The sequence below is a fragment of the Lichenostomus cassidix genome, chromosome 25 (genome assembly GCF_008360975.1).
Source record: "Lichenostomus cassidix isolate B80296 chromosome 25, HeHo_3.0, whole genome shotgun sequence".
Classification (NCBI taxonomy): domain Eukaryota; kingdom Metazoa; phylum Chordata; class Aves; order Passeriformes; family Meliphagidae; genus Lichenostomus; species Lichenostomus cassidix.
Genome location: NC_139505.1, coordinates 52,124 through 71,009, shown reverse-complemented (window position 1 = coordinate 71,009; position 18,886 = coordinate 52,124). Strand labels below are relative to the sequence as shown.

Genomic DNA, 18,886 nt, shown 5'->3' with positions numbered 1-18,886 from the left:
TGTGCTAAAAAAAAAATAATTCAAGGACGAATTTTATTCAACTTTTTATTGATTTCCTGTTATTAACTCTCTAAACAAAAAATGATTAACAGTATCAATACCACAGTAATAAGCTGTTACGGTGTTCCAGAAAAGCTCTGGTTGCCCAGTGTTGAAGAGGCAGCAGACCCAGACTGCCTATGTTATGTTGGATCACGAGTAACGACCGAGAGAGTTAAAACCCTTCTTGAGTAGGGAACAACAGCGTTTCTGGATGCAGGTTCAACAGTGCAAGTAAAGATTATCTATGTAAGATAAATGAATCATCTGTTTCTGAGTTATTTTTGTATCAGATGTAAGAGCTATAATAACAGATATATCATAAAATAGTAAATATTAAAATTTTTTTTGTCTCTAAAATAGTGAAAATTACACAATTCATTGTCAAAAAGAATTGTGTTCCTCGCAGAAAGTAGTATGTTGGGGGGAACCCATAAAGGTTCTTCCATTAATGAGTATATTTTAGGCTAAGAATTAAAAATATAAAACCATGTGAAAATGTAGTACTAATACCATGGGAAAAAACAGAGTCATCTTGCAGCCATAAAAACTAGAACAGCCTATGTTACCCATTACTGTTGCTCATCATTTTTTCGAGGTGTGCGACAACTAGCTTCATACTTTTTCTTCAGGCCTTTTAAATACATCTGCAAACTGTTGGGGTCCAGTCAAGAATTTCTGGCCGTCTGAACCAATCTCACTGCTGGTAGCTTGTATGCAGCTCTCTGTTTCACCATCTCAGGAGTGCTTTTCTGCCTGTGCTGTTTGTAAAAATATACAGATATTAAAATATTAAATAAAGTATGTTCTATAATAAAAATACTAATAATAGCTATTTTCCAGCCTATTTTTGATCTCACAGTTCTTGGTGTGCATACAAATGTTACATTCAATACTCCTTTACCCTATTTTCATTAAAACATAGACAGTGCTTATCCTGTATCTTTTCAGAAACTGAAAATACATCTGAGTTCTTTAGAAACTATGAAATAAAGCATTATAATTTTCTACTACATACCAAAAGTTGCTTTGCAATGTGATTTGTGATTTCCTTTGCATCAAAAATTATGGATGATGGTAGGGAGGATACTTCTGCAGCTTTTAGTCCTAAACATATAAAACACAAATCAGGATTTTTGATGTAATTTTTATCCCTACCCTCCACATTATGTCTTCCAGAATTAACTTAGGCTATTTTCCTAAGGGGTAAAGATTTAATTTTTATTAAATTAATTTTGGTATATTTTTTCTTTGTGTTTTTGTTTGTTTGTTTTGTTAATAAACAAGATGGTTTTCAAAGTTACAAAATAAAATGTCACTTTGTTTTAATGCTATCTCTAAAATACACCTTCACATGAAGTTACTGCTGGTAATACTATAAATGGGTAGAATGAGACGTTAGGGGGTTAAAAGGAAAAAAATGGCACCATGGTGTTAGCAGCTTTCTTGGTTCACTTTTTTTAGTTGGCAGAAAATACAGAGATTGTGTTAACTGCACTCTCAATTATATCCAGATGTCCAATGGACATGGATATAATTTTTCAACTTCTTTGTTGCCAACAGCCCAACTTCCAGGTACTCAGAGTAAGTAAGAGATGTAAATATTTTTTTCTGCCCTAACATGATTTTTTACCTCCTTCCTTTGTCTGTGCCCATGGAAAATCTGTGGTTCATTGGGTGGTTTAATACTGTAGGTTTAAAAATGAAAAGGGGTCATGAAGAGCCCTTGCACTCTTTCTTAGAATGTAACTGTGGTCAAGTAAAGTAAAGCCAAGACACAAACACTGAGTTTCTAAAGGTCTTCTAGTCTCTGAGAGTACCCTCTAAACATACAATTCTTCTGAGGTAGTGGTGGTGTAGCATCTAAGATTGAGCTTGTGCTGCCAAAGTTGAACAAACTTATTCTGAAATTCTGATCAAGAAATGTTTTAAGTCCAGTTACTTGAAGCTTGACTGGAGTAATTTCTAGTCTTCGATTATCAATAGCTTACAAAAGTCATGTGTAGCTAATTTCCTCTTGATTAAATGTTACCTTAATCAAGGAATCAGCATCAGAATCTAGTCTTTGGAAACACACAGATTTCTTTAAGTCTTTGTCACTCACTCTTTTCTTTATTGACCCATAATTCGTCACTCTGTATAATCCACACTTTAATTTATTCTGAAGTTAAAGGAGAAGTAAATCCACTTTTCAGAGAACACTGATGCTTTTGTGGACCCTCTCAAAATTGTCTTAGCATAATATACTGTAAAAGTCCTCTCCTTTTTAAAAGAAACTTGATTCCTTTTTGCTAATCACAAAGGGCCAAGCTGTTATTTAACAGTCATATCATTGCTTATGGCAGACACATCTTTAAGTCTCTCCAGAACATTCATTTGCTTCTGTAATTAAATTAGATTAAGTGAACTCAAGTACCATGTGCTCAGAATGACTCAACTCATTCAAACAGACATGGATCAAGTAGATACTGGCATCAGTAAGATGTTTTTTTTTCACTACAAAATTTCAGGTAAGTTCTTCATGCTACCTGAAACTACTATCTCATTACACAATTAAAACACTCAAGTATTTGGAACAAATTTTAGATCTGCAGATCTCTGTATCTCTCTTTGAGAGAGCCACAAACTTAGGAGAATTCTGTCATCAGAAAAATACTGTTAGATGCCTAGTAACTGAAATAGTATCCTGTGTAATTTTTACCAACTGCTAAGTCACAGTGGAATCCATTACCATAGTTCTTTTCCTCTGTGTATCCTTTAGAAAATGTGTAAGTGTAAGCAATTTTCTCCTTATTTCCAGCACTGCTTCTCACATGTTGCACTTCAAAATGGTAGTTTTCCACATTAGGATATAAAGCATCTGTATGACACAGTTCTAGGAAATGTGTAGCAAACAGTGTAAATGCCTAAATAAGGAAACAAGAAAGAACATTTATTTTGGAAATGATCCTGAAATAAATTACAATAAATAGGAAAAATTAAATTATCTCACAGATGTCCAGGTTTTCTTCCAAAACACTGAAAAGCTGTTTCTAAATTACTAAAGCAAATTAAAATCCTCAAGGGATGAGTTCTACCATTGGCAAGTACATCTTATCTAACTGGGCATTCTCCTGCTCATTTCTCAATAGAAGGAAAACAATATCAGAAGCTAAAGGAAATCCATGATGCTTACAAACTCGGACTGGTGTGGATTGGAAAGATTGTCAAATAGTTGCTTAATTGTCTCAATGAATGCTTTATCAAAAGTACAAGTGACAGAAAGTATCTAAGCTTTTCAAACCAAAAAACCCACAAAGTACCCTGAATAAACTCTGAGGAGAAGCAAACACCTGCACACTTATTTCAAAAGGCTTATAACAGCCACCTGAGGTTAATCACATAACTAGCAATAGAGGTGAAACTTGCAATCCATCTAAAACTATATTCCACTTTTCTAAACAAGTTTCTAACCTCTGTGACCAATACGTAAGTTGTGTGGAACTACCGCTGTGCTTCGGAAGGTAATTACCAGGTAAAGAGGTTCACCATTAACATTCAAGCATAAAGCAAAACTAAAACTAAACCAAATAAGCAAACCTAAACAGACTGGGTTATTCTCTTTCTAGACAGAGTTACAAGCTTGCAAGCAAGTTGGAAAGATCTGGTGACCACTGTACTGGTTTTAGATGGACTAGAGTTAGTTTTCTTCATAGTCACTTGTGTCGCACTGTGTTTTGGATTTGTGACCAAGACAGTGCTGGTAACTCCCCCATGTTACAACCACCTGTTTTGGTTTGGAAGACAGGTGTCTGCCAAGAGAGGTTGAACCCTCCCTTAGGACAGAGAGTGTGAGTCTCCCCTCCCTTCGAATTATTTAATTTTGAAAAATCAAGGGCTTTCAGGCAAAGGTATGGGAAAAGGAATATCAGTTCTTTACTAGTATCTATAAACAAGCAATAACAATAATAGCAACCACAACTAGAACCAGAAACCAATAGCAGATGACTTGTGAGCTGCCGAGCCTTTTCCCGTGTGGTGTAATCACGGTTGCAAGCAGCAGGGGCGCTGTTGAGCTCCCAGCCAGGCAGGGCAGGTGCGATGACTCCTGAGTGGCTGCAGGTGGCGCTGTGGCGCAGGGTCAGGTCAGCCTCAGGCAGCTGGTAATGGTGGGCAGGCTGAAGAGCAGCTAGGCAACTCGGAGCGGCAAAAAGCAGGGCGGCAGGGGGAGGAGCTGGCTCTCTCCGGCTAGCTAGTGAGGTAGCAAGGATTTCTGCAGTCACAGCAGACACTGTGGTCTCATGCAGCAGAGGGCGGGGGCAGGCAGCAGAGGCAGCCGGACTCTCCCGGCAGCTGCTGTGAGGAAATGCAGCCCGGGAAAACGTGCACTTCCCAGTGGGAAAAAAAGTTGAATCAAAGCTCACCCAGCCAGGAGAAGAAAAACAGGGCACAGTTGGATTTGCCGAAAGCAAAGAGCAGCCTCTCCTCTCAGCGTCCCAACGAGAGTGAGTGTTCCAACGGCCTGCTTTTCCCTTCCCCTGCCTTGCCCAAACACACCCTTTGCCTCTTACAAAAGAGTTGATAGCTCTAATCACCCAGCTATTTGTTGCTTAGTAACAGTGATGGAGAAAAATTCCAACGCATCCCCCAACCTCCGACACCACCACAGAGCAGCGTTGGCACAGCACAAAGAGCTGTTATGTTCCTCACCCTGCCCACCAGTGAGCAGGCTGGTGTTGTCCACAGAGCTGGGAGGGGATGCAGCCAGCATGGCTGACCCAAACTGACCCCAGGGATATCTCACATCATACAACATCGCAATAAAAACTGAGAGGAAGGAGAAAGGAGGAATGTTCAGCATTATGCTAACAGTCACTGTGATGAAACATGGCATTGCAGGAAATGACTGAACATCTGCCTGCCAATAGACAGTAGTGAATGAATTTCTTATTTTGCTTCTGCATGTGGCTTTCATTTACTTAGTAAACTGTCTTTAATGCAGCCCACAAGTTCTTGTAGTTTTACCTTTCTGATCTCTTCTCCATCTCACTATGAGGAGCAAACGAACAGCTGGGTGGTGTTTAGCCGCCTTCTGGGGTTAAATCACAACAACTACTGAACAGAAGTGCAGCTTATGTCAGCATGTTTCTTCTATCACTGGAATTCTAACTATTTGCAGATTATGAAAATTATCATATTTAGCCAGGAATTATTTTCAGAGCTGATGCTAAATTATGAGAAGATACTATATTTACTTTCAAGATGACAAAACAATTCTAGGGCTTAAATTTCTTTCAAAGCAGAATTACCTTTAAGTTCAACAGATATTCACAGGCAGCATAACAAAGGCCAATACCTTCTTCAGCACTGGTACCTCTGCCGAGTTAATCAATAATGATGAGTGATTTATTGTTAGCATTTTGTAGGATGTACATTCGCTAGAAAAATATTCAATGTGTTATTCATTCCTATAAATGCATTTTTTAAAAACAGGCAATTTTTATGTTATTCTGATGGAACATAATGCAGAAATTAAAAAAAATCTCTTGAGATACACCAATTTTACTTTTTCAAAGCTTTCAAACAGCTGTCAATTCTAATCAAGCAAAGACTCACACCATAGCACTATTTCTCTTTTCCACCGAACATATCACTTATCCTCAAAATGGTATCAGTTTGAGAGGAAATTGAGAGAGCTTAGGCCCCTACAAATAATAATTTAAAGTCTAAGCAAACCCAAAAATGTTGAAAGTACTGTGAGAAGCAAGGTTCACTCTCCTGTTAGGATTAAAAAGGTTTAATAAAGGACAATAGGGGACAGATAAAAGCAAAAGGTCAGCGCTGGGTGCTTTGGCATTCAGCCAAAAAAGCACACCTGGTATGGACAGAGACATCCTTTACATACTCTTCAGCCTAATGCGTATTCATAAACAGTTATACATAGTCATATTTTTCTCCAAACTATTTTGCATGTTCTGGGAACTGATCCGCCTCCTCGGAGCATGGGCAGTCGTCTTTCATTGATTCTGTTATCACTCCCAGATTGTGGTTCCTGCAGGTGACAGGTGCTGATAGTTGGAATGTCAGAGGCAGGGTCCATTCATGGGATGTTATCCACTTCAAGCAGACACTTCAAGCATTCTAATAAAACTATAACAGCCATTTTACTACTATTAAACTCAGCTAGTACTAGAAAGAAAGACCTTAGTCATCATTACACAGCAATTTTTCACAACCAGGCTACCTCTATAAGAAAAGAATTAAAACAATACACATAGTATCCATTGTAATATTTGCGAAAAGCCAACATTATGACGTATTTATCACAGTACTATCCAGCAAAGCACAGATTTTCACTCACACTGGAACATTTTTTTATATAAGAGATGCCTGGTTTTCTGTGGTTTATCATAAAAGACATGAAGGCTGAATTTTTGACTACTTTTCAAAGTACACTTTCAGTGGAAATACACTAGTACAATTTCTATTAGCTTAACAGTAAAAATGGGCCCTGGACCCTGGATAGCTATGTTTCATAACTCTTTAATTTCCTTCATGAATATTGATGCATTTGTTTCAATATTGTCATCCTTACCTATTCGGGGAAAAATCTGCTCTGTAATGTGAATAGAACAATATTCTGCAGGGACATAAGAACCTATAAAGTAAGTAAAATACAAGTTTCTCTTATTATTGTGACATTTGCCTAAATACATCACTGGGAAAAAAAATTACTTTTGCACTTGGTTATTGTGCACAACAGAGAATGCATCCTACCCAATAAAGTTTGGTAAGATCATGTTCTACCATTACTTTATAAGAAAAAAAATTATGATATAAATATCATAATTAAAGAAGCTTATCAGTAAAACTGTCAAGAAATCATATGCCTGAAGCTGTTTGTCAGTCTAAAGGGATGCAGAAAAAAGAATAAACCCTAGGATTGTTTTACATTTCTGTGGCCACTGATTTACTAATCTCAAGAAATCTTAGTTTCCCAAAATCAAGATTATACTACCTTTATCAGACTTTAAAGCACATTAGTTTTGCCAAAGAGAAAAGAACAAGAACCTTTTGCCAAAACCTTTAGTGTCTGCTTTATTCATATTAAAACTCATGTTTTTGAGAGTGTTGGAAAATATATCAGGTTAAAAATTTTGTAAAACTGTGCTCAAAGGTTTTGTTTGTCTTTACCCTGGGAAAAGGAATTTTAGGTTTCTTCCAAGGGCATTGTTCCACCAGATGAGGTCTGGTGAACTCATCATACCAACAGTTTGGGAGTGACCCCGAAGATAACCAGAAAGATAAAGACTATTAACAGAACATTCGCCACGACCTTGTAGTTATCAACAAGACATCATGGATATCACAAACGGCTACCCCACACCACCTCCAGCAGGGCTGAAGACATCCTGGCCCGGAAAAAAGGACTGATAAGAAAAACTGAAGAATGAAGAATCTAATTAGCGTCAGAGGCAAAGAGATTCGGATCCAATAGAAAACTGAATTCTAAGAGTTTGCTCAACTTTAGACCAATGAACACTGACCCAATGCTTTCCTATGTATTTTTACTGTATAAAATATCTGAAAAATTGAGTAAAAGCTGGGTATCATGGAATGATTCTCTCTGCACACCCGGGCTATGTGTAGATGAGATGATTTCTGTGGTGCATCCTGGCCAGAACAACATCCTGGCCAGATAATAAAGTAATGCCTTGACTCTCTAACATTCAAATGCTGTTAGAGGGTTTTTGTATTTTTTTTCCTGCAGATTCGGTGACAAGAGCAGTTCCTCAAGAACTTGCAGTTTTTGGGGACTGAACCCACGAAAACATGATGGATAAATTTTGTTCTCCACTGCTAAGTAGCTTCATTCTATAGAGTTAGGTCTTGGACTTGTGCTACCAGACTTGCTTTTAAGAAAAAAGTCGTGAGGAATTCCTGAATATAGGAATGAGTCTCAGTTAGACTTTATAAATAGTTGGTTTACTTTTACAACATTAGTAACAGAACCTTGCAGTATTTGTTACTACTTTTATTTACAGTAGTTGATTATTTATCTATTAATTGTACTTGTCTGGAAACATGTTTATCTATGTAACTGAGGTATGCTCAAGGCCAACTGTTTCTTTTGGACTAACACATGTGTCTGACCAGCACACTTCAAGGACACTCACTATCAATCTAGCATAAAGTGCTAGACTGGGTTATGGTGCTCCAAAGAACTCGGGCATACAACTGTGCTTCTCTAAAGACAGACTAGGGAGGCTTCAAGATACACAGATGGGGCCCCAGAAGTTTCCAATGACAGATGCAAAACCTTAGAGTTGCCTCTGTCGGTAACACAAGAGCTGGTAGAAGCTAATGGACTACAAATTACCTGTTAATATTTTATTTAGATATAATGTTATTCTGGAAGCCAAATCATTCAACTTTACAAATATTTTTAACCAGGAAAAAAAGGTGCTGCAGAAGATGATTAATATTGTATGCTCTTACTCAGCAATCTGTGCCATAATCTGACAGAATGCAATCTGTTTTAGATATGTTAATTTTCCACTCATATTTGGTCCTGTAATAATGACAAAATTGTTGCATCCTGTCAGGTACATGTTGTTAGACACAGGTTTTTCCACAGCTATCTTTTCAAGAATGGGATGCCACTCCTGCTTGATTGCTAAAGTATTTGTAAATTCTGGAAGAACTAAATGAGAAAAAAGATGTAAAACACTGAGGAATTAGTATGGAAACCTTTACATTATTAAACTAGTATGTTTTGAAATAAAGTTAATTCTTGCAGACAAGAGCTCTTGGGAAGAATTACCAGCCACTTTCAGGTATAGATTCTGATTGCTGTGCAAGCCTTCATGATTTGTGACTACAAAAAGAAACCCATTACTAAAATTTTATTTCTAAATTAACATTCTGTGTTTCTGTTCTCTAGTAAGGAAGGTTGGACTCCAGTAATAAAAACACAAGGAGCTGAAGTATTTTTAATAATTTTTTTATACTGCTAAAAGCATAAAAAGTACAAGGATAGTGGTCTCCTGTTACTTCTATATATGTACCTTGTATCTGCATGGTAAACAAGGAAGTAGCATTCCTTCTATTTTTGTTATATTTTGTTACCACATTGATTATTTGGGAAAATACCACACCTACAAAGATCCATTTCATGCTAGAACTATCTCTATGGATCTCTGTCAGAATACAGTTCTTTACTGAACCAATTACATATGGCTCCCCTTTATCTACCTGCATTAATGGAAGACAAAGTGCTCATTTATATATTGCAGAACTGGGCTAAGGAAGAGGATGAACAATATGCAAGTGAGCATTTAATCCTGGACTCCTTAGAAGACTCTACTTCCAAAAATGTCTAAAAGCATTCCAGAAATTGAAGCAGAGAAACAAAGTTAGACACATATTTTTTTACAGGATATACGTAATGTTGATCTTCCTGCCACTAGAAAAGAAAAAAGCATTAACTCAGAATGCCCATACACTTCATGCTTTTGAACAGAATATGCTTAAACTGTCTATCTTGAGAACACTGACAGAAATGAAGGAGCTATACTGTTCATACTGCATACCTTAGGATAAAAGTCACTCATAAAAAGCAATCATGTGTACCAGATGGGAGCAAATGTATACATTTCTTTGAAGTAAATTAAGGTCTTGTACCATCATCTCAGCTCAGATTTAGCTGATCAGACACAAGACACATCCCTCAAACACCAACAGCTCATATGAAAGCTTCATGCAGAGAGTGAATTAAAAATATAGCTATGGAATCAAGTATGTTTTATTAACATGTGAAATGCGATTCTAATTCCCTTAGACCTTCATGTTAATAAAAATCCTACACGGTTGCTAGAAAGGATTTCCATTCAACTGACAGGTAACATTACACTCAGTAAGTTCTGAGTCAGAGAGCAGAGCAACAGGACAAGAAGCAAGGACAAGGTACATAAATAGACAGCTCTACCCTAAATACAAGGAACTGAGTAAAGGTAACAAGTCTGCATTACTGATGCAAAACAGATACATTCGTTGTGCCATTTCAGGTAGATAATTTACCCATAAAAATTTACATGATGATGAGTCATTAGTAACGCCAATATATTTGCAATCATGTTGAATACAATACACACTTTATGGGGGTTTTTTTGTCTCAGGAGATACACTTGAACAGTGTTGCTTTAGACTATTTCTGTAAGTAGCCACAACTTAACAGAAAGATAGCTTTTAAAAACCCCTGTAATTAGCTGTTAATTGGAGAAAAAAATTATACTTAGCAAATAATAAATAGTTTTAACAGGTCTTACAAGTAGGTAATGTGATATATTTCTCTCAGGGACTCCTGACATCTTTCATTCATTTTTATTAAATCTGCTGTAATGAAGCTATATGTGTTTTTGTGATCTATGGGGAATTAAAACCAACAATAAGAGTTTGCTTTGTTATCAGAAGGAAAAACAGTTTCTAAAAAGAAAACTGGGAACAATATGGGGAAAAAAAAGAAAAAACCCACGGCCCAGTCCCATTTTTTAAATATAATTTTTAATGAAAAATCCTTTAAGACAGACATTATTAGGAAGATATACAACTTTATACTTACACAAAATGCAATTGCATGTACTTGCAATTGCATGCACATTTTTGATTGTATAACTGAATATAAGGTGATTATAAAACCATACCGATTAAACCTTCATTTGCTTCTAGGTATCTTCCCTGGAATGGTTTTAAGTGTTGTGTACTGTATAATGTGTACTTTATTAATGTATTATAGATCTTCAATATAGTATATTAACATATTATGCTAAAACATATCCTGTACAGATACCTCTGTAAATTGTGAAGGAAGCTGGCCATTAGATAGTGTTGCACAATCAGCTTTCATTTAGCTGATTGTTCAACAAAAAGTCCATGAGCAGAGCTGAAACTTGTTTTCATTGGTAGGCTGTACTTTTCTGCAAGTTTTGTTATCGTATCTAAATACCACATATAAAGAAAGATTCAACTGAAAATATATGCATTCATTTACACACACACACACACATGCACACACACACACGCACACGCACGCACACACACACGCTTGTGCTGGTATAAAGCCGGATACTGTTAATGCAAGGTTTCAGAAATACAAAATCAGTACAATCTGTATTTTTCACTATGTATGAATGTAGGGTTAGAAGAAAACAGGAACTTCGTAACATATGACAGGTGCTAAAGTTTCTGATGCTCTTTTAGGTTTCCAATTATAGACTAAACTAAGATGGTCCTTTAGCTACAAATCATCAATTGATACTAAAAATAAGGAAATCAGTTTCAGAATGATTTTTTTCTTCTTTTTTGACTTAATGATAAACAGGAAGGTTACTAAAACCCAGTAACACACATGCTAAAACTCATTTTGTTCATATTTTCCAACTCTTAAAACCTTAGCTAAAAGGTAGTCCACAGATAAATCGAGACTGCTTAAAATATAAAGCACAAAGGACACAGATATTTTAAATTAAGAAGCTAAACCAAAGATTCACATGTTTAATGCAGAATGTTTTAGATGGAATAATTTTGTTCCATTACTTCAACTTTTTTGTACTTTAAGAGGATAAGAACTAACAGAGCCTTGAATATAGGAATCACATGTAATTGTTCAATTTCATTAAAAGAAAGATGAGTTTTTATCATGAAAAGGAGAATCTCAGTAAGAACTCAAAAGAACTTCAGTTGTTTATCAATGGCAATCAATTCACACCAATACTAAATACTTTTTACATAAGAGAAGGTTATAACATAACCTTCCATATGCCACATGCAGTGTACTTTGAACTCCAAATAAATAAACAATTTAGTTTAGAAATACCTGCTATGTTATAGCCCTTCTTGGGCCTCATATTCAGACATCCTTTTGTGTATCTTGTATCATCATTAATTACAGTTGTAATCTTTTCAAGTATAATTCCAAAGCAATATCAGTTGTATCACTAATTAGATACATAATACTTTATGATTTTTATTTGCAATTTCATTCCCAAAGTTCAAGTAGCAGTATTACAAATAAGTGAAGCTACTTTCAAACTTTCTACTGTTAAAAGAAAACACTAGATTTCTGTTTTCACCTCAGAATGAAGAGTGACTATACCAAAGTCTGACTAAAAATACTACTCACATATTTGGGGTGAAATATATGTACTAAATATACCAAATATATCAAATATATTTTTATATATATGAAATATATATATAAATATATCAAATATATAATTTTCCCAAATACACAACGCTTGATTTTTGCATTATTATGGGGACTCTAGGGAACCACCACTCTTGTATTTTCAGAGTTATTTCTAAGGGAGTTCAGTTCAGCAGCAACTCCACAATCATGGCTAGCTCTCTTGCTTTTATCCCAGTATTTGTTAGTTGAAAATTAGACATTTTGACAATTAAAATCAGCTTTCAGGCAATTTCAATAGAATTGAGCTATACCCGTAACTATAAACAAGCAAAGATGCAACATCTTTGATCTTACAGGCACTTTTAAGATGAGTTTCTAACACAGTACCTAAAGTGTGATGAAAAATACCTTGTGTCTTCAAAAGAACTGTAATATGCCTTTAGCAGCTGTGTGTTACAGCTTCTTAAAGCAGCCTGTTGAAGATTAAAATATGGACATGATAGCTGCTTCTTTTCGTAGCCTTTTCAAAGGACTGAAGTGTTCAGATTCAGTAAGGCTAATCAGAAGTTGTGTAGTTTGTGGAATCTGAGCAGGAGTTTCAGGTAAATGTTTGTTATATATTCAATCATTCAGATAATGGTAGGTGTGGCTAGCACAGGTTTTTCCCATGAGAAATTTTCTTGTGTTTTATAAATAAAGATAAAGTTTGGATGTTGTTGGAACAGTGTCCCAGAACTTGGGCAGTGCAGGCCTGGCCAATCAGGCCTGGGGGAAGGCTTCTGACTGACCAATCTGGGTGACTTTTGAGAACTCTATATATGTGATGAAACCAAAACAATAAAGGTCATTCCTTCTTGCCACTGAGAACTGATGCATTCATTACTCTGCTAGCTGCTCAACAGCGACAGGTAGGAATTCTGCTCTTCATGGTATTAGACTCAAATGTGTATTTTCCTTTGGTGTTAAGAATCAACAGACTACATTGACAGTATTGTGTTCTGTAATTTATATTTTTTACTTTATTGATCCCTTCCAGCCTGAGATATTCTACTCTATATTCTACGAAATTTAACAAACTGCACTTCATAAAAATAAGGACAAAATGATCTGTACTTTATATTAAAATCAAAAAAACCAAAAAACCCCAAAGAAAGCTTACTTTAAGAGGATCCACAAGCTCTAAGGTATGCTTCAGGGGGAGTAAATTAGTTATTTTTGATTCAGCAGTTTCATCCTGTTGAAAAATTTTCGAAGTATTGGAGGCATTTATATGACTATTTTAAAGAATACTTAAGAACTAGGAGAACTCATATTCTTAACACTAACAGGCTTATACATTTAATGAAATGTCCTGAAACGCTTCATAAGCTCACTTTGACAACTTCATGTCTGCACAAAAAAGTTAACTTAAAATTTACATTGCCTACTGTGATAGTTTGTCCATCATTAGTTAAGATTTTCTTATGTTTGAACTGATAATGACTGAATCTAAGAACACCCAAGCTGTGAAAATTTCTTTTCATCTTCTATATATACTTAACTCTATACAAGCTCTACACAACTTGTAGACTTTTTCAAAGCAAATACATTATGCATTATAACAAAGCACACAACCGGTTTTTTCCATTAATGCCATTAAACAAAACATAATGCAGTTTGGTTGATTTCTCTTTGGTTAAAATATGTACATCCTTAAACATCTGCCCATGTAATAGTAAAAAAAAAAATCTGGTAAATATTTCAAAATTTTGCTCACAATAATTAATGACTGTTCTTCAAAATCTTTCATTCGCATAAACCCTTTACCTTGTTTTGTATGCCCCATTAACACTTACAACAAGGAATTTTGCAGCTGACATTAGGTTAGAGCACATGCAGTACACATGCACTGTGCAAAAGGATTTTAAGGAAATAACATAGATAAGCATAGATAAGCACGTGAACGTAGGAGCATGACCCCATGTGAAATCTTTTCTCATTCATATATAATATCTTTTTACTCTAGTGATTGAAGGCGTTATCTTGTCTTATCTTACAGTCATATAAAGTTATTTTTGTAAAAGATATAACTAAACAGTGCTAAATGCATGAACAGAAGAATGATAATCTTCAATATGGGGTCTAAGTCCCATGAAAGAATCAGAGATCAAAAGAACAGATGTGGTCACACATGAAAAATTGTTAGTGGAATGTATCTTTGCCTAGTTAGTTATTACAGGAATTTTAACTGAACTGGTGTTAAAAGTGAATCTCTGCACATGATACACTTATGACCAAAGGGAGTAAAAGATTTCACCATTGATATGATTTTTCAAGTACCACATCTCAGCAAGATTGTCAGCTGACAGCCTCTTTAGGATGAGAGAATGCTCATGCTGAACTCATTCAGTAACTGAAATTGTAGGCTTTTCACATGTGCACCTCATCTGGTGACTGGTGGAAGGTTTATGATGAAAATTTTTATGGAGAGTAGGAATGAAATATACTTCATTGCTTCATCTAGCATTTGATAAAAGCCACTGAGCTAGCCCTTGAATAAGTATGTCTGTTGTATGAATAGTAAGCTCTGCTATATTGGAACCAGTCAATAGTGAATACACTGCAGTAAATAAGTGTGCTGTATGTTGTCCTGTTGTCTTGGTTTGAAAGACAGGTGTCTGCCAAGAGAGGTTGAACCCTCCCCTAGAGCAGAGGATGTGATTTTCCTTCCCCTCCTCCCTCCGAATTATTTAATTTTGTAAATCAAGGGCTTTCAGGCAAAGGTATGGGAAAAAGGAGTATCAGTTCTTTACTAGTATCTATAAACAAACAATAACAATAATAGCAAACCACAACTAGAACCAGAAAACCAAACAGCAGATAACGTGAGCTGCTGAACTTTCTCCCGTGTGGTGCAATCATGGTTGCAAGCAGCAGGGGCGCTGTTGAGCTCCCGGCCGGCCAGGGCAGGTGCGATGACTCCTGAGCGGCTGCAGGTGGCGCTGTGGCGCAGGGTCAGGTCACCGTCCGGCAGCTGCAATGGCGGACAGGCTGAGAAAACACGCAGCGCAGCAGGAAACAGCTCAGGGCAGCGAGAGAACAGGGCAGTAGGAGCGGGCGCTCTCTCTCTCCGGCCAGTGAGAATTTCTGCAGTCACAGCAGACGCCGCGGTCTCGTGCGGCAGAGGGCGGGGGCAGGCAGCAGGGGCCGCGGGATTCTCCTGGCAGCAGCCACGAGGGAACGCAGCCCGAGGGGGGAAAACGTGCCCTTCCCCATGAGGAGAAAAGTTGAATCAAAGCTCACCCAGCCAGGAGAGAAGAGAAACAGGGCACAGTTGGATTTCCTCTGGTAGCAGCTGGAAAGCAAAGAGCCAGCAGCCTCTACCCTCAGCGTCCGAACCACGAGAGAGAGACTTCCCAGGGCCGGCTCTTCCCTTACCTTGCCCTGCCCAAAAACCTAGCTTTTGTCTTTTACAAAAGACTTGATTGCTCTGAACATCGGACTATTTGTTGCTTAGTAACAGGAATGGGAAGAAATTCTCAACCCCCAACACCTGTGCATACATAAAAACATCCAGTGTGACAGTTTTAGTCATACAGATGAACTCATGAATTCATATTATCAATTCCTACGAGAAAAGCTGGGAAATTCTGGGGTTTGGATAGGTCATTAAAGAGATTTATCGGTGTCAGGGGTTGAGTGCACTTGGAATTTCTTCCCATTCCTGTTACTAAGCAACAAATAGTTGGGTGTTTTAGAGCCATCAAGTCTTTTGTAAAAGACAAAAGGTGTGCTTGGGCAGGGCACGGTAAGGGGAGAGCGGGCCCTGGGAACGCTCTCTTGTTGTTCGGACGCTGAGGGTAGAGGCTGCTGGCTCTTTGCTTTCCAGCTGCTACCAGAGGAAATCCAACTGTGCCCTGTTTTTTTTTCTTCTCCTGGCTGGGTGAGCTTTGATTCAACTTTTCTTCCCGCTGGGAAGGGCGTGTTTCCCCGGGCTGCGTTTCCTCGCAGCTGCTGCCGGGAAGCCTGGCTGCCTCTGCTGCCTGCCCCCGCCCTCTGCCGCATGAGACCGTGGCGCCTGCTGTGTCTGCAGAAATCCTTGCTACCTCGCTGCTAGCTGGGAGGGAGCCGGGCCTGCCCCTGCTGCCCTGCTTTCTGCCGCTCCAAGCTGCCTGGCTGCCTGCTTTTCAGCCCTTCGACATTGCCAGCTGCCTGGGGCTGGCCTGGCCCTGCTCCGCAGCGCCACCTGCAGCCGCTCAGGAGTCATCGCACCTACCCTGCCCTGGCTGGGAGCTCAACAGCGCCCCTGCTGCTTGCAACCGTGATTACACCACATGGGAAAAGGCTCGGCAGCTCACAAGTCATCTGCTATTGGTTTCTGGTTCTAGTTGTGGTTGCTGTTATTGTTATTGCTTGTTTATAGATACTAGTAAAGAACGGATATTCCTTTTTTCCCACACCTTTGCCTGAAAGCCCTTGATTTTTCAAAATTAAATAATTCGGCGGGAGGGGAAAAATCACATTCTCTGTCCTAGGGAGGGTTCAACCTCTCTTGGCAGACACCTGTCTTCCAAACCAAGACAATTGGCATTCATTACTGTCCTGTTTGAGCCTGTACCTGATTTTTTTAACTAGCATTAGACATATCCATTACCTAAGCAGCTAAATCAGCATGTGAGAAGACACTGAGAGGTGAAAGAGTTGTGAGTAGCTAAGATGCTGGCACACAAGCATCAACATAAGGAATCATCAGCCTGCAAAGCACTTGCAGAAATATCCAACTCAAGTACAGCAGGCAAATGTAACTTACAATGCTATGGTTACAATATGCTTAGTGGAAACAAAGCTGAGGTTCAGTTATCTCAAACTTACTGTGGTTAACTGTTGTTTGTGGTCTCAACCAAGATTCAGTGGTGAACTACATGTCTTTATTCCATTTTGCTATTTGTATTATGTGTGTTAACATACAGAGTGATATATGAGGCAATGCCTGATGAAAAAATAATCTTGCTTTGAGACATAACAGTAACTAGAACTGTGAGTCACTAAACACTTTTTCCATTTATGCTGATGTGAAGAAAATTCCTTTCATCTCAGCACTGTGGAATAAAACGTACACTTACTAAGAATAATGTTGTAGTGTATTTCCCCTCCCCTAATCCCTCCCCTCTGACTCTCCCTGACTGGCTAATGTGAGTCAGCACCGCCTCCCGGCCCCACAGATAAAGGCCTGGCAGGACCCGGAACCTCCCTCTTTGATTCCGGCTTCCGTGGAGCTCACTTCCTTGCCTGCCTCTCCTCCCCTCTCCCCCGCTCCCCAGTCCCCCCACTTCTTACCCTAACAAACCGCTTGGAAACCTGGAATGGAAAAGCTGCCTTTCTCGACTTGCTACGATTCTGCAAGGATAGTGTCTAGAACAGCCTCACAGCCCGCGGCTGCTGAATACCTTCCCGGCATGTTTAGGCTTAGGAGCAGCCCTCCCAGGCAGCGTGGGGGGGCTGCTTTTGAGTCTGCGCTGCTGCAGAACAAAGGTGGGGAGTGATGAAAAAGTAAACATTTTCGGAAGTGCATTTGTATAAATTAAGATGAATTGTAGATATTACATTTATATATTGCATGTTATAGACAGAAAACTGATTTTCAAAGGTGTATTTTGAAACATACTGTATCCTGCTTTGGAATTTGTACCAAAACTGAAAGTAGTTGTTTTGTATCCTGGAATTTTGAGATAACTGTAAAACAAAAGTATGCACATCAGAAATTAAACTGAAATTTTAAGAAGATCTATTTTCTTTTAAAGCACACAACTGCTTAACTATACTAATGCTAATATTTTCCTTGCATTCTATTGTCATAAATTATTTACAGGGTAAAAACCAGGTTAAAAACACCTGCTATCTGAATTATTTTGTCATAACTGTACTTACTATACCTAAGCATGCTGTGATTATTTTATATATGTCAATTCAGAAATACATTTTTCTTAAGATTGAGTCATATTTCTGAATCATATTTCTCTTGAGATGCAGATTAAGATTATACAATCCAGCTTCAGGTGAACTAATTCTAGTATTGTGTTTTACCTTTCTCTGAACCATATGTTTTATGAAGCAACAGGAAAAAATATTTATAAAAATATTTATACACAAATATTACTTCAGCAATGTCTTTGTTTTTTCATGTATACATTATGTATACTTGTATACATCAAACACAGCGCATACCTAGCCACAGAGGTAAATAGACAAATTCCAATTCTTTAAAAAAGCTATTTGCTCACATACTTCTATTCACTTTTTCAGAGAAATTCACTTTTCTAAACAAAATACTTGAGAGAGTGTCACTGTGATAATATAGATTACTTCAAAAAATTGTGTCCACTATGTCACCTAACAAATCATTAAATGAGTCACACTACATACTTTCCTATATTAGAAAAAAATGTTTTAGAAGAAGTACAATATTAGGTATTACAAAATAAACTACCTGCTTGAAGACCAAAAAAGAGTTCCTCATTCTGGACTTACTCCTGAACAGAATCCAGTCTCCTGTTAATTGTTGCAGCTAGAGGTTCCAGGATATTTGATCTAAATCTTCCACTTCCACCTGGAGTTTCAGTGTGATTTAGAGCACCAAGAAGTGTGTGACCACTATTTTGAAAATAAAATAGATGTGAAGAATACATGCACCAAAATAAGAGA

The 18,886-nt window shown here is 37.7% G+C and overlaps 2 pseudogenes across 1 annotated transcript; both read right to left on the bottom strand.

The window, feature by feature from the left end:
• Positions 1–31: 31 nt before the first annotated feature.
• Positions 32–9,099, bottom strand: LOC146427049 (mutS protein homolog 4-like; annotated as a pseudogene). The gene is made up of 7 exons (XR_014856467.1): positions 9,087–9,099; positions 8,526–8,722; positions 6,546–6,680; positions 5,328–5,456; positions 2,771–2,945; positions 1,058–1,146; positions 32–800 (listed from the first exon to the last, which is right to left on the bottom strand). The product of XR_014856467.1 is annotated as a mutS protein homolog 4-like (transcript).
• Positions 9,100–10,815: 1,716 nt separating this feature from the next.
• Positions 10,816–18,886, bottom strand: part of LOC146427047 (mutS protein homolog 4-like) — a 52,774-nt pseudogene continuing 44,703 nt past the window's right edge.